This window comes from Callospermophilus lateralis, chromosome 14 (genome assembly GCF_048772815.1).
Source record: "Callospermophilus lateralis isolate mCalLat2 chromosome 14, mCalLat2.hap1, whole genome shotgun sequence".
In the NCBI taxonomy this organism is placed as follows: domain Eukaryota; kingdom Metazoa; phylum Chordata; class Mammalia; order Rodentia; family Sciuridae; genus Callospermophilus; species Callospermophilus lateralis.
Window position 1 is genome coordinate 38,537,084 of NC_135318.1, and position 13,614 is coordinate 38,550,697.

Here is a 13,614-nt window from a genome sequence, read left to right on the forward strand (position 1 = left end):
GTGGAAGAAAGTTTACAACTATAATGAGTTTTGTTAAATTTTGCTATGATTAATTTCAGTTGGATCTTAATTATCACCAGTCAATTCTTGCAGTGTACCCATTATAAGAATATCACATTAAATTGCTTGTTATATATTTATTATAATGGAATTTACCTTCCTACTCATTAATATGTGACCTACTTAGAGTATTTTTAAATCTGAAGGACTTCTGTTTTATATAACTATGCCTATAGCTACTATTGTTACAGAACTTCAAAACAGCATGACCCATAGGATTGCTAATTACATTTTCCTGACAAAATGAAGTTCATGGAATTCACAAGAAGTTTATCCCATCTTAAAGAAATGAAAATATCTGACACTACAACCAGAAATCCTAATTAAACTCCCAAAGTTTTAGAAGAGAGTTCATGTATTAGGGTACAGAAGTGTCATTTACAAAGTTTAAACAAGATTCCTGGAACTTCCCAAAAAAGATTCTAATTCAATAGACATGCCAATGTATTTGCACTTTAATAAGCTCCTCCATGTAATTTTGATGTATAGGGTTCCCAGAGCACAGTTGCAGGAACACTAAACTGAATTTGCCTTAGGATGACAAAGTTCAAGAAACCTTATGAAGAATTTTGAATGAAGCCTAAGTATTTTGTTGCATTGTTAAAGAAACATGCAGGTTTGTGTGTGTTGTGTTTAAATATTTAAAACTATTCAATTGGTTGTGTTGCTGAAATTTTTTTCTTTGAGTAACAGTCTATTCAAATTTACTTACTTATTTATTTTTTGAATAAGCATTATCATAAGATCATAAAATTATTTTCTTTATGCCTTCCTAGGTCAAAACTCAATAGCATTTGATGTTGCACTAAGACATACAGTGTCACACACAATTAAGAGCTGGAGGAAGTTAACAAATCAATCATCATCATCATCAACATCATCATCTCTTAAGAAGAATAGTCAAGATTTTCTGGTTTATTTATTTTTTGTGGTACTGGGGTTTGGACCCAGGGCCTTGTGCATAAAAGGCAAGCACTCTACAATTTGGGCTATATCCACAGTTCTGGTTTTCTGATTCTTGAACACATATCCTGTTTGTACTATAGCTGATATTGCTTCTCTCTTAAAAACAGTGGTTTTACTTGTCTCTTGGAAGGAAAGGTGAATGTAGGGTAAAGGAAGAAACAAAATGTGTAAGAAAAGATAAATACATTATGTCTTTGAGCTGATTACCTTGCTACCTGCAAGAAAATCCAAATCCAAGCAAGGAGAACTAAAGAGATGACCCCTAAAATTTACACTCTGAAATTTCATGCAAATTTTCTGTTTCTTGCTTGGGAAATTTCATCTCCATTTTACTGCCTACACAGTATGAAACCAGAGATGTGAACAATTATGTCACCTCCAATGCCACACTGGAGTTGTTGTGGGGGAGGAACCTGGGGTTCCAGTGCCTAAGCACCTGGGTCTGGTCCTGGGACTGAGTGTGGATTAGAATGTGATGACTAGTCTGGGACTCAGGAATACTTCTCTGCAACTGATGGACCGAGAAATATGTGGAGAAGAGGACTTATCTTTTTTGGTCATGTTGCTGAAAGAATTTGAAATAAATTGGGGTCTGCTGTTCTCCTTGCCTCATGGAAAAAGCCTGTCTACACTGGCAATGACTGATGCTCTGGGGATGACAATACAGATGAGAAGCATGGCGACAAGGAATCTTGATAATGTCCTTTGACCCCAGGGAATTGATCATATCTGAGGTCAGTTCCACATTTGAGTTCAAGTAATGAGCCAATGCATTCTCTCTTTTGCTTAAGCTAGGCGGCAGTGTTGGGTTTCTGTCACTTGCAACCAGAAATCCTGATTTCCATTATCAGCTTTGCTGTGATTTTTTGACCTGTCTACTTCCTCACCTCTTACCAGAGAGTAGAAAAATAGTCTTTTTTTATTCTTATCTCTGTCACAGGACTCATCGCATCCTCAGTGAATTTTTCCCCATTGCATCATTCTGGTTCTGGTAATAAATAGTTGAATGAGTGAATGAATGAATGAGTGATTGAGTGCACAAAAGGTAATATTGAGTACCATGTTATTCCCTTTCTTCGGGAAGCTGCATTTTGCTAAATAATTTGCCTAACGTTCTTCTCGTTTTTTGGTAAGGCCTTTTAATAAACTGTGACCTTGATTTAGAAATTAAACTTCAAGCTAAAATACTAGAACCAACACAAAAAAAGAGAGAAAACTTTCTGAAATGATGATATAAATTATAGGTAAATAGGATTTGATTTCTAAAAACTTAATGTAGAATTAATCAAAGTTTGTACCACAGGATACCTAATGGTTCCCTGCTATGCTAATTCTTAGTGTTTAGGGAAAAACATCAAAGCCCAAGAAATTTAAGAAACATTTAGTCTAAAAGTTAAAGAAGATTCTTTGCTAGAGAGTTTCTGATAACTTTTAATATGCATTCTTGATCACTAAGAAGTCCACAGTATATGCAATGGACTGGTATTTCTTATTTATTTATTTATTTTTGACTATTTTCCCCCCATAGCTTTATTGAGATAAAATTGAAGTACAATAAAATGCACATATTTGAAGTATGCAATTTGACCAGTTTTGATGTGCATGTAACCAACACAATCAATATAAAAAACATTTCTATTACTTTTATTTAAAATTTGAAATTATGCAGACTGTGTTTCCTGTATGATTTATTATATTAGAAATCAATCACCTTAAGATATATAGAATCCCACCTCCACATGTCAACTATTTCAAAATTAAATGGCACATTTATAAGTATAAGTGGAGTTACTATAAATCAAAATAACCCCACAGATATTAAAAATACATTAAGGTAATATTACAATTGTATGCCAACATATGTGCTAGCTTAGATAACATGGTCTACATTAGAGAAGGATCTGTGTGCTGCTGAGAAGAAAGTGTATTCAGTAATTGATGGATGAAATATTCTGTATATGTCTATTAAGTTTAAATTATCAATTATATTTTTTTCTTCTATAACTTTTTTGTTTAGCTTTTGTTTGGAGGATCTATCCAGTGGTGACAGAGGCATGTTAAAGTTACCCATTATTATTGTGTTGTTGTCTATTTGATTCTTGAGATTGAGAAGGGGTTGTTTGATTCTGTAGATGCTCCATGGTTTTGGACATAAATATTTAGCAGTGTTATGTCTTGTTAATGTATAATTCCCTTAAGCAGTATGAAATGCCCTTCTTTGTTAACTTTGGCTTAAAGTCCACGTTATCTGATACAAAGATAGAAATCTCTGCTTGTGAGTGATGTGTGTTTTCCCTTCCTTTCACCTTTAGTCTATGAATGTCTTCGCCTATAAGGTGAGTTTCTTGGAGACAGCATATTGTTGGGTCTTATTTTTTAATCCAATCTGCCAGTTTGTGTCTTTTGATTGATGAGTTAGGCCATTAATGTTCAGGGTTATTATTAAAATATGATTTGTATTCCCAGTCATTTGGGTTTATTTCTAGTTTTTAATTTGAATTAGTTTCTTCTTTAATTCTTCCTTTAGTTATTTCCTCCCTTTGCTGTTTTTCACTTTTATTTTTCATTTCATCTTCATGGAATATTTTGTTGAGAATAATCTGTGGAACAGGCTTTCTAGTTGCAAATTCTTTTAATTTTTGTTTATTATGGAAGGTTTTAATTTTACCTTCAAATCTGAAGCTTAATATTGCTGGATATAGTATTTTTGATTGGCATCCATTTTCTTTCAGAGCTTGATATATGTTATTCCAGGACCTCCTGTCTTTGAGGGTCTGGGTTGAGAACTCATCTGAGATTTGAATTGATTTCCCCCTATACATAATCTGATATTTTTCTTCACAGTCTTTAAAATTCTATTCTTATTCTGTACGTTAGGCTTTTTAATTATAATATGCCTTGGTGTGGGTCTGTTGTAATTTTGTACATTTGGGGTCCTGTAAACCTCTTTTTGAAAAAAAAATTGAAGTTGTAGATAGACAGAATGCCTTTATTTTGTTTGTTTATTTTTATGTGGTGCTCATGAATGCTAGGCAAGTGCTCTGCTGCTGAGCTTCAGCCCCAGTCCCTTGTAAGCCCCTTGTATTTGATTTTTCATTTCATTTTTTAGGTTTGGGAAATTGTGCATTTCTTTAGTTTGTATCTCTGCACCTTCATCTATCCTGATTAATCTTAAATTTGGTCTTTTCATCTTATCCCATAGTTCTTGGAAGTTCTGTTCATGGTTTCTTAACACCTTCTCTCCATGGTCAACTCTGTTTTCAAGATTATATATTTTGTCTTCATTGCCTGAGGTTCTGCCTTACAAGTGTTCTAGTTTGTTGGTGATGCTTTCTATTGTCTTTTTAATTTGGTTTATTGTTTCCTTCATTTTAAGGATTTCTACTTATTATTTTTTTTTTCAGAATCTCTGCCTCTTTATTGAAGTGATGTTTCACTTTCTGTGTTTTCTCTCTGATTTTATTTCTTACACCATCATTTACTTCACAGATCAGTTTAACTATGTACATTCTAAACTCCTTCTCTTCCACTGTAGTGTCAATAGATTCTGTTACTGGACTACTTGGTTTGTTTGGGGTGATTTGTTTCCTTGCCTTTTCATGTTGTTTGTGTGTCTACCCATCTAACAGTATGGATCTGAGGCAGTAGAGTTTCTACCCTGTGGACTTATGGTGTCCCTGAAGGTTTCCATTTCGGGGGAGACAAGTAATAACAACAATCAATGCAAACAATATACAGCATTTTACCAAATAGTTTCTACTATGACATCTACAATGATAATTATCACAATAAACAGAAATGATATGATCAGTTATTGTCTGCAATAAAAATAGCAAGTTTGCAAAAGGGTCTATAATTTGAAATGGTGGGAAATAACAGAAGTGATATATAGGATATGATGATTATGAGGGAGGAGGACAGAAGATAGAAGTAAAAACTTAAAGGAAGAGTGAAAGACAATAGAGATTGGCTATGAGAAGAAGAAAGGAGAGAATCAAGGGAAACAGGTAGGAGAACAAAATGTATATATAAAGTAAAAATTTTAAAAAATAAAAATAAAAGAATACAAAACAAATCTAAAATATATTAATCAAACATCCTAGTTCACAAAAAACCAATCCATGAAAAAAATTGGCTTCAAATATGCTAGATATGAGAAAAAAATATATAAATATTTATAAATATCCATTTATCATTAAGATCACAATTAGAGAAAAATAATTTTTTAAAAAAGATCTTGATGAAAAGTTAAAGAATTCTTTCTGTTGGAGTTCAAAAGATTCTGTTTCTCTTCTAGAGTGAGAGAGGTAATCCCATAGGTGGAATTCCTGGAGGCAGGGTTTAGGCTTAGGTGGGCTCCAGGCTCTTCGGTGAATGCCAATTGGTCTGGACATTTTATTTTATTTCATTTTATTTTTTTTCAGGCTTTTTGTATTTATTGTCATGTTAAAATTAGTAAGCCATTTATTTTCTACATTCACATTAACCTTGAATAAAATCTATTGTTTTATTTTATTTTATTTTTTTATTGGTTGTTCAAAACCCTACAAAGCTCTTGACATATCATATTTCATACATTAGCATACATTAGCTTCAAGTGAGTTATGAACTCCCTTTTTTACCCCAAGTACAGATTGCAGAATCACATGGGTTACACATCCACATTTTTACATAATACCATAATAGTAACTGTTGTATTCTGCTACCTTTCCTATCCTCTACTATCCCCCCTCCCCTCCCCTCCCATCTTCTCTCTCTACCCCTTCTACTGTAATTCATTTCTCACCTTGTTTATTTTCCCATGTGGTCTGGACATTTTAAATCAGCACACCTTCAGTGCCCAGTACTTGCTGGTCCACACTGGAAGACTGTGAGGGTCTTCCCTGGGTTCTACTCATGTGGTGAGGGACCCAATTCTTAGTCCCCTATGTAACCTTCAGTCCCCATGTTTCCTGGTCTCAGGTTCAGTTGCCAATCTATTCCGCCCCGGCCCTTCTGAGTTCTGGGCCAGATGCACATCTCCCAGCCAGTCCTACTAGCAGTCGGGTTGAATGGGGAGGGTAGAGCTGGGTGGGTTTCTGCGACCAGTTGTCTCTTGTGTAAACCTCTGTCTACGTTTGATTTTCTCCTGGTCACTTAAGCACACACTATGTCATGCAGTGTGTTTACTGGACCTGAATTTTGGGCCAAACTTGAGTTTTCCGGGAATCAGCTCCCTCAGCTGCCGCCCCCCACATGGCAGCTGCAAAATGATTCCTTCCTTTGTCCTCTGCAAGCTGCATGAAGAGGTGGCTGCTTCTTTCCCCTCAAATGGATATCATGCAGCACGTCTTTCTGGTTTGCGGGGCAATGTCCTTGATCTCTAAACACTCCACACCCAGACACGCCTTGGGCTTCCCCAAAATGTGGTTTCCTTTCATTCCCTTATCCTCCACTGTAATCCTGGAGGGACTCCACTAGCTAGTGCTTCTGACTGTGCTACTGGGGATTTCTTCCTTGTTTTATTACATCCAACCTCTTGAATCCCTGATCTATTTTGAAAGCCCAGTTTTACATTCCGGTAAAATCCTCCGGCTTTTTTTTTTTTTTTTTTTTTGTTCACCCACCTTCCTGAGAAACTGCCTGTTTGCTTTCTTGGTTTCACTCCATGGAAAAGCAAGGAAAGTGACCTCCTTTATTCTGCCATCTTGAAATTCTCCTGGACTGGTGTTTCTTTGAGATACTTTTAAAATACTGATTTGGGAATACAAATTGATTTATTTACACATGGCAGTTACCTGAATTTTATGGCAAAGAACCCTTCTACTGTTTTGGAAACCACAGCTGTTCTTAGCATCTTAGTACAGCAGATCAGTATGGTGAATGGAAGATCATCTGAATCCTTCTACTCCCCTTCCTCTTTCAATATCTGGAAATCCCAAAGTTATCAATATATTACAAAAGTTAAGCATGTCTCTTTCCAGATTCTTTTCTGAAAATGAATATACAGCACAGGATGGCAGCACTTTGAGTCAATTATATCTTTATCTGAATGATCCATTTTTTTGGATAATTTTTGAAGACTTTCACAGGTGGTGTGAGGACACTGGATATGTGGAGATTAAGTATAGGTCCCTGGAGAAAGGAGGAGTCCTATTGGAAGCTTCCTCCCGTCAGAGCTGTGCCAGAAGCAGACCCTATGCATGATTTGCCCTCAGATTCATTCAGAACAGAGAGTAGGGAGAGTGAAAAATTGCTATGCTTTTCTCCTGCTGTTTTGAGTGGATGTAGTGCTCTCTTCTCTCTCCCTCTTCCTCTCATCCTGTTTGGGGCTGCTTGCTCTGGTGCCAGCTCTATTAGGGATGCACTATCCCTCTTCCTGCAGCTGATAATATCTGTCACATTGAATTATGCCTTTTGGACATCATGTGTCATGTAGACAAACAGAGAGGCCAGCCATTACCCCAGGGCTTGCAAGGGTCTTTATCAAAAGGGGAATCTCCTTCAAAGAATAGTTTTAGAAAAGGAAGCAGTCCTGTACTGTGCATTTGGGCCCACAGACTGAAAGAATGGTATTCCTGTTTTCAGCAAAAGGGACTTAGTAATAAGTGCTTTGCAATAATAGTTTTAGAAAAGGAAGCAGTCCTATACTGTGCATTTGGGCCCACAGACTGAAAGAATGGTATTCCTGTCTTCAGCAAAAGGGACTTAGTAATAAGTGCTTTTGAGAGTGTCAGCAAGGGATGGGAGGGAGAGGAGGGACAGAAACCAGGAGCGCTGCCTAGGATGCACAAATTGAGGTGGCCTTTGCCTGTAGAGATCTAGGAGGCAACTGAACCCCACTGGTGCAGAGCAAAGGAAACACTGAAATGGGAGAGACAGATTTGGGAATCCTACATCAGTGGTTGGTTGTCAAACTTGTGGGGAAAGTGGCTGGACCATGTGCTCTCATCTGCATGATTTGTTAAGGCCCCTTTGCCAAGTCTCTCTCTTCCTCCTGCACAGGCCTGAGTTTCTGCTTGTGGAGAAGCAATGCTTTTCTTTGTTCAAGGAGAGGCTTTGTGACCTTCACACTAAGTGTGGATGATAAGGCCTTTCTGCAGTGTTGATTTCAATATCTGTGAAGGATGAAGGGTGCAGCAAGGGGAGGCTAAGTACACTGAAATCTAGCTCCTTCTTAAATGCACAGAGACTGAGTCTAGATTCTCATTTCAAATGATCTTCCATCACTCACTTATGAATTCTCCCTTTTGCTTTTATTGCTGCAAGATAGATAGATAAATAAATAGATAAATAAATAAATAAATAAAAATTTAAAAAAATCAAAGGGCTGAAAGAGGCTGGGCATCTCCCTCTAATTTATCCTCTTGCCCTCTCTCTGTAACATCAAATCATTCCAGTGAAATAAGTCTCTCCTATTTTTAAGCACCAGAAGAGAATGTTCTTCAACATGCCTCAATCATACATTCTTCATCTGACAAGGCTCATCCCAAAAATGCCTCTTTAAGCTAAACTTCCCAGGCTAATTTCCTAACAATTTTATAGCCCATTTCTTATTGGATGGCCACCAGGGATTAAGAATTTTAATCATAGCCCTTTAGAATTTTCACCTGGAATCTCTAACTAGGTTGGGGATGATCACCTAGCCCACTTTTACTGATGAGACTCAGAGGTCTAACAACATGCTCAGAGGCCTAGGAACTTAGAAGCTGATGGACACCCTTTTGTAGGTCATGGTTTCCACATCTATAAAGTGAGGCTCCACCTGTCTCCTCCTCACAAGGGCCTCACAAGAGACCCAAGAAGATAACATGAATAAAGTACTCTGGAAATATAAACAAGTACCAGGTATTACTTAAATACTTCTCACTTTTCCTCTTGAGTCTTGTTTTTCATTGTTTAATGTTCTTCTACAGCACTGGCTTTGACACTTCATGGTATTTCCATCAGGATCCTCACGGCTTTCCTTCTCCTGCCAACTAGCTTGTGACTCTGTTCAATCCCCAGAGCAGAGTTTCCAGTGGTTAGGTCTAAAAGGATGAACTGACCTATGTGGACTCAGGCTCCTGTCTTTCTTTTTCTCCTTTATAACCTACTAAATCCATATAGACATATGGTTTTCAATTGGGGGTCCCCCAGCCCACTCCCCAACCAGGAGACTTTTGGCAGGGACCACGGTCATTTTTGGTTAAGTGTCTGGAGTCATCTTTGGTTGTCACTGGTGGGTGGGGTGGTGTTATTGGCATGTGGTGGGTAGATCCAGGGGTACTACTAAACATCCTACACACAGGATATCCCCCACAACAAAAATATCTAAAATATCAGTAAATGTTGAGGTTGAGAAATTCTGCTATATATTAAAACTCAATGAATTGCATTTTCTTTTTTGAAATGTTATCAAGAATAAAGGTATAATTAATATACAATAACATGTACATATTTGAAGTGTATAATTTGATGAGTTTTGACATCTCCACATGTAAAACCATTACTACAATCAAGAAAATGAACATATCCATCACCCCCAAAAGATTCCCCCTGTCCTTTTGTAATTCAGCCCTGCGCTTGCCATTCACCCCACTCACTGTCCCTAGTCAATCACTGAATTTGCTTTCTGTCTTCATTAATTAGTTTGCATAGTCTAGAATTTTATATAAATGGAATCATACAACATGTTCTTCTTCTTTGGTGTCTTTCAGTCAGCATGATTGTTTGGAGATTATTCCATGTCTTGATAAGCTACTTATTCTTGAAATAAGTTTGAGATAAGTTTATGGTTGAGAACAAAGGGTTATGACCTGTAGGTTCTTGGGTTACCACTAGACATTCTTTTGATGATGTTATTTCCTGGATGGGATGCCTCAATAACTATTCCATATATTTTAATTTTTGTTTTGTTTTCATAATCACCTTCCTTATAACAGTCCTCATTAATTAGCTGGTGAACTGCCTCAGTGGGCTCCTAACAGGAGACCTCTGGTCACTAGTCTTTGCTCCCTTTATTCATGAAATTCTCTTCTCCTCTTTTCTACTCAAACAGAATCTCAAAGAGCTAAATTGTGGGGTACCAGTTTGAGAAATGCTGAACTGACATGGCTGTTTTGTTTTTAAAAGTCTACATTTCAATCTTTATTCATGTATAGTACACACATAGAGAAATGAATCGTGTGACACCATCTGTGGGAAGCACTGCTTACCCGGTTTTTTCCACTTTGGTGCTCAGAATTTTTGCTGGAATGATATATCCAGTTAAAAGATAAGTTTGTTTAGTAATGGGATGGATTCTTTGACCAAAGATTTTATGAAGACCCTAAAAAAATTAGTTGACAATAATTGAACTCAGACATCATAATGAGAATCAAATATATTTAACTACAAAGTAGGCCTAAACAATTTAATGATGTAAGGTTTTGGAGTGGGTTTCTTGACTAAGTCTCAAGTTGCACCTTTTAAGATACTTGTTAAAATCTTTATCCTTAAGAAAACAGTTCTCTTTGTTGTCTATTCCATAGTTCCTTCTCTAGTTATCCTAATCCTATAGGATATTGTCTACTCTTTTCTCATGCTTTCTGCTCTGGTGTTGGTTATTTACTTTATTGCTCATATTATTTTTCTTCAGTCAGATTTTGGTCTTTGAATCTGCAAATGTCCCAACTTAATTTTAAGTATCAAGTGTAATTAGTTTGGCTGGGATGTTTTGTGCTCCTCCTGGCAATTTACTACCTAGAGAGGCTCTGTTCTGTTTGTGATGGTCATTAGTCATTTTTCCTACTTAGTATTCTCTTCCTTTGATAAGAGCACTATTTCCTGGGGGCAGGGCATGTTGAAGGGACTTTCCATCTCCTCTTTAATATGTTTATTTAACCTATGGTTCTAAGTGCTCCTTGGCCTTCAAACTCTCTGCCCAGGAGATGCTGAGCACATAACCTGGGTTAGGCCCAGTAGCTTCTCTCCTGGGAGTTTAGTGGAATGACTTGTAGACAGAGGTGGTGGAGATGAGTCATTCTTCTTTTTTTCTGTGAGATTCTCACTGAAATTCTGGGAACTATTCTTTTCCTGTCCTTGAGGACTGATTGTTCAGATCTTCCTTCAGTCCTAGGACATTACCCAATGTTCTGTCCTCCCAATAAATTATTATTATTTTGTCTATACTTTTTCAGAGTCATTTTCAATTGCTTTCAACCAAAGAACCTGATGGTTATAATACAGTCTTTCTATTTTTCTTCCTGCATGTGATCTTTTCTGTTCTTTGCTTCATTTTCCCAAACTGAAAAGAACTACTTATTTTTCCTTTTAACAAGCAGATTGACTTCCTAATTGTGGTTCCAGTAAGAGATTGCCCTAGCTCAACTGGCCTTGGTGACCTCATTGAAGAGACTACGAATGCGACTGAAAGTAATAAGAAGAAAAGTGATTTCCCTTGGAGTCTGATAAGACACCCTGTCTGGGAAAGAGGCAGTGGGACATTTTGGAAGGACTGGGCTCAGCAACGTTTGAGCCCCTTGCCTATAGTGGTGACAAGATTTTAGAGAGGGTGAAGGAGGCCTGACTTTAGGCCCTGGAATTCCAACGGTAAAAACTCCCTTTCTTTTTCTTTTTTTTAGAGAGAGAGAGAGAGAGAGAGAGAGAGAGAGAGAGAGAGAGAGAGAGAGAGAGAGAATTTTAATATTTATTTTTTAGTTTTCGGTGGACACAACATCTTTGTTTGTATGTGGTGCTGAGGATCGAACCCGGGTTGCACGCATGCCAGGCGAGCGTGCTACCGCTTGAGCCACATCCCTAGATTTGTAACTGATCATCTTTTTCTTTTGGTGATACTGGGAATTGAACCCAGGGCCTTGGGCATGTGAGGCAAGCACTCTACCAACTGAGCTATATCCCCAGGCAAAACTCCCTTTCTTCCAGCACAAAACATTAGATTTCTAGGGTTCCTTCCCCATGGGCTGGGATGATGCGGTTTTCAGTAATGACCATGAAGGAGAAAAGAATAGAAGTTTAACCCTGATTTTCTGAGCACTGTGGAAGCCTCCTGAACTTTGGGGAGACCCTGAGGTGAAAAGAGACCTTAGCAATGCCTGAGATTGAAAATCTTGCAAATCTAGGAGGATAAAAACTCAAATGGAAATTAATTTGATTTGATGAAAATAAAGAATTAGATCTTTGTTTTACATGCCTCAGTTTGTAGGTTGAGATTCATAATATCTATAAGCACCTAAGAAATTCTTATCCATATATTTATGAGTCTATTGAGTTCCAACTCTATTCCAAACATAAATAAGACTCTCTGTGGGTAAAGCAAAGACTTAAGTGGCCCTACCTCAGTCTTTCAAGAACACATAGCTTAGTTGGAAAGAAAAACCTCAAACAGCTAGGAGAAAGTTAATGCTTAGGAGAGATAATCATCAGCCTGATAACTTAAGAGCTACCACTTGAACCTAATTAGTAAATGAATAGCCTGGTCAACATGCCAAATTCAGCAGCAATATCCTTATGTGGAAATGGGAGAAATAAATTAAAAAAAAACAACAATAATAATTTAATAGCTTTTGTTCCTTTAAGGGTGAGTAGGGATCATTGTTCTGAAGAAAAAAGTTTGCTCTTCCTAGGGATCCTGTGCTTTGATAGCCTGCAGTTTCAAGGGTCTCTCTTCCAGAGGAGGGGGTCAGGTCAACTCTCATGGCTTGCAGAAATCAAGCAGGATGATAATGTGCTTAAAGATGTTTTGTGCTTGTCCTATCTCCTCTCTTTCCAGATATATAGCACTTGTCCAGGTCAATGTCAGAGGAGCTTATGTTGCTTTTAAGCAATAAGACCCAGCAGGCAGGGAATTGCTCAGGGATTAGGGGACTCAAAGTGGCTTTGTGTGTCAGGGACATAGGCCTCTGCTTCTATGCCAATATCCAGCACAAGGTTGTTTGAAAGCCTTCCTTTAAAAAAATCTGAAGTTAAGCGCACCATGGAGCTCTTGGCTCTGATGCAAGCAAGGTGAAGAGATGAAGTTCCTTAGAGTCCCGGGCTGTGAGGAGGAGTGACTAGGAAAGAGATTTGAGTCCATAGTGTGGAATTAGTCCCAGGATATTCTTGGATGAGACATAACTAACCTTTCTGGAGTTGGTTTTATTACTGTGGCTTTGCAGTAAAGCGACTACAAGCAGAGCAAGGTAGAACTTTAATCAAAACCAAACATACCTAAATATCCTACATTTATACATTAAGGAGTGGTCTGTCACTTTATAAAAAAGAATTGTCACCTTTATAGCAATTCACAGTGAAGTCCATTTGTAGGACAGTTGAGTTTTAATTTTAAAGAAGAGTTTAGTTAGTGGAATGTGATTGCATTTTTAGTTCTTAAGGACTGTATCTGTTGCAGAAAGGGGATTCTGCATATCTTCTTGCTCATTCCTCTTTTACCCTTTAATCTAGTCTTTCTTTCCCTGTGAAAATTGTGAGGATAATAGTTACACGGTGCTTAACAGATGTTTAAGATCTGACCTGAAAATTCAGATTGAAAACAGCTAATCATCAAAGATAAGCCAGGTTCATCTTTCAGTAGCTGGTGGACTGGGTGGGGTGAGACCTATGTTCTGATCCAGGTTTTTCCTCTAAATA

General features: G+C 37.5%; 1 non-coding gene across 1 annotated transcript; it reads right to left on the bottom strand.

Moving 5' to 3' along the window:
• Positions 1 to 11,814: 11,814 nt before the first annotated feature.
• Trnav-cac (transfer RNA valine (anticodon CAC)) lies at positions 11,815 to 11,887 on the bottom strand. Its single transcript has one exon. It is a non-coding gene; the product is annotated as a tRNA-Val (tRNA).
• Positions 11,888 to 13,614: the final 1,727 nt, after the last annotated feature.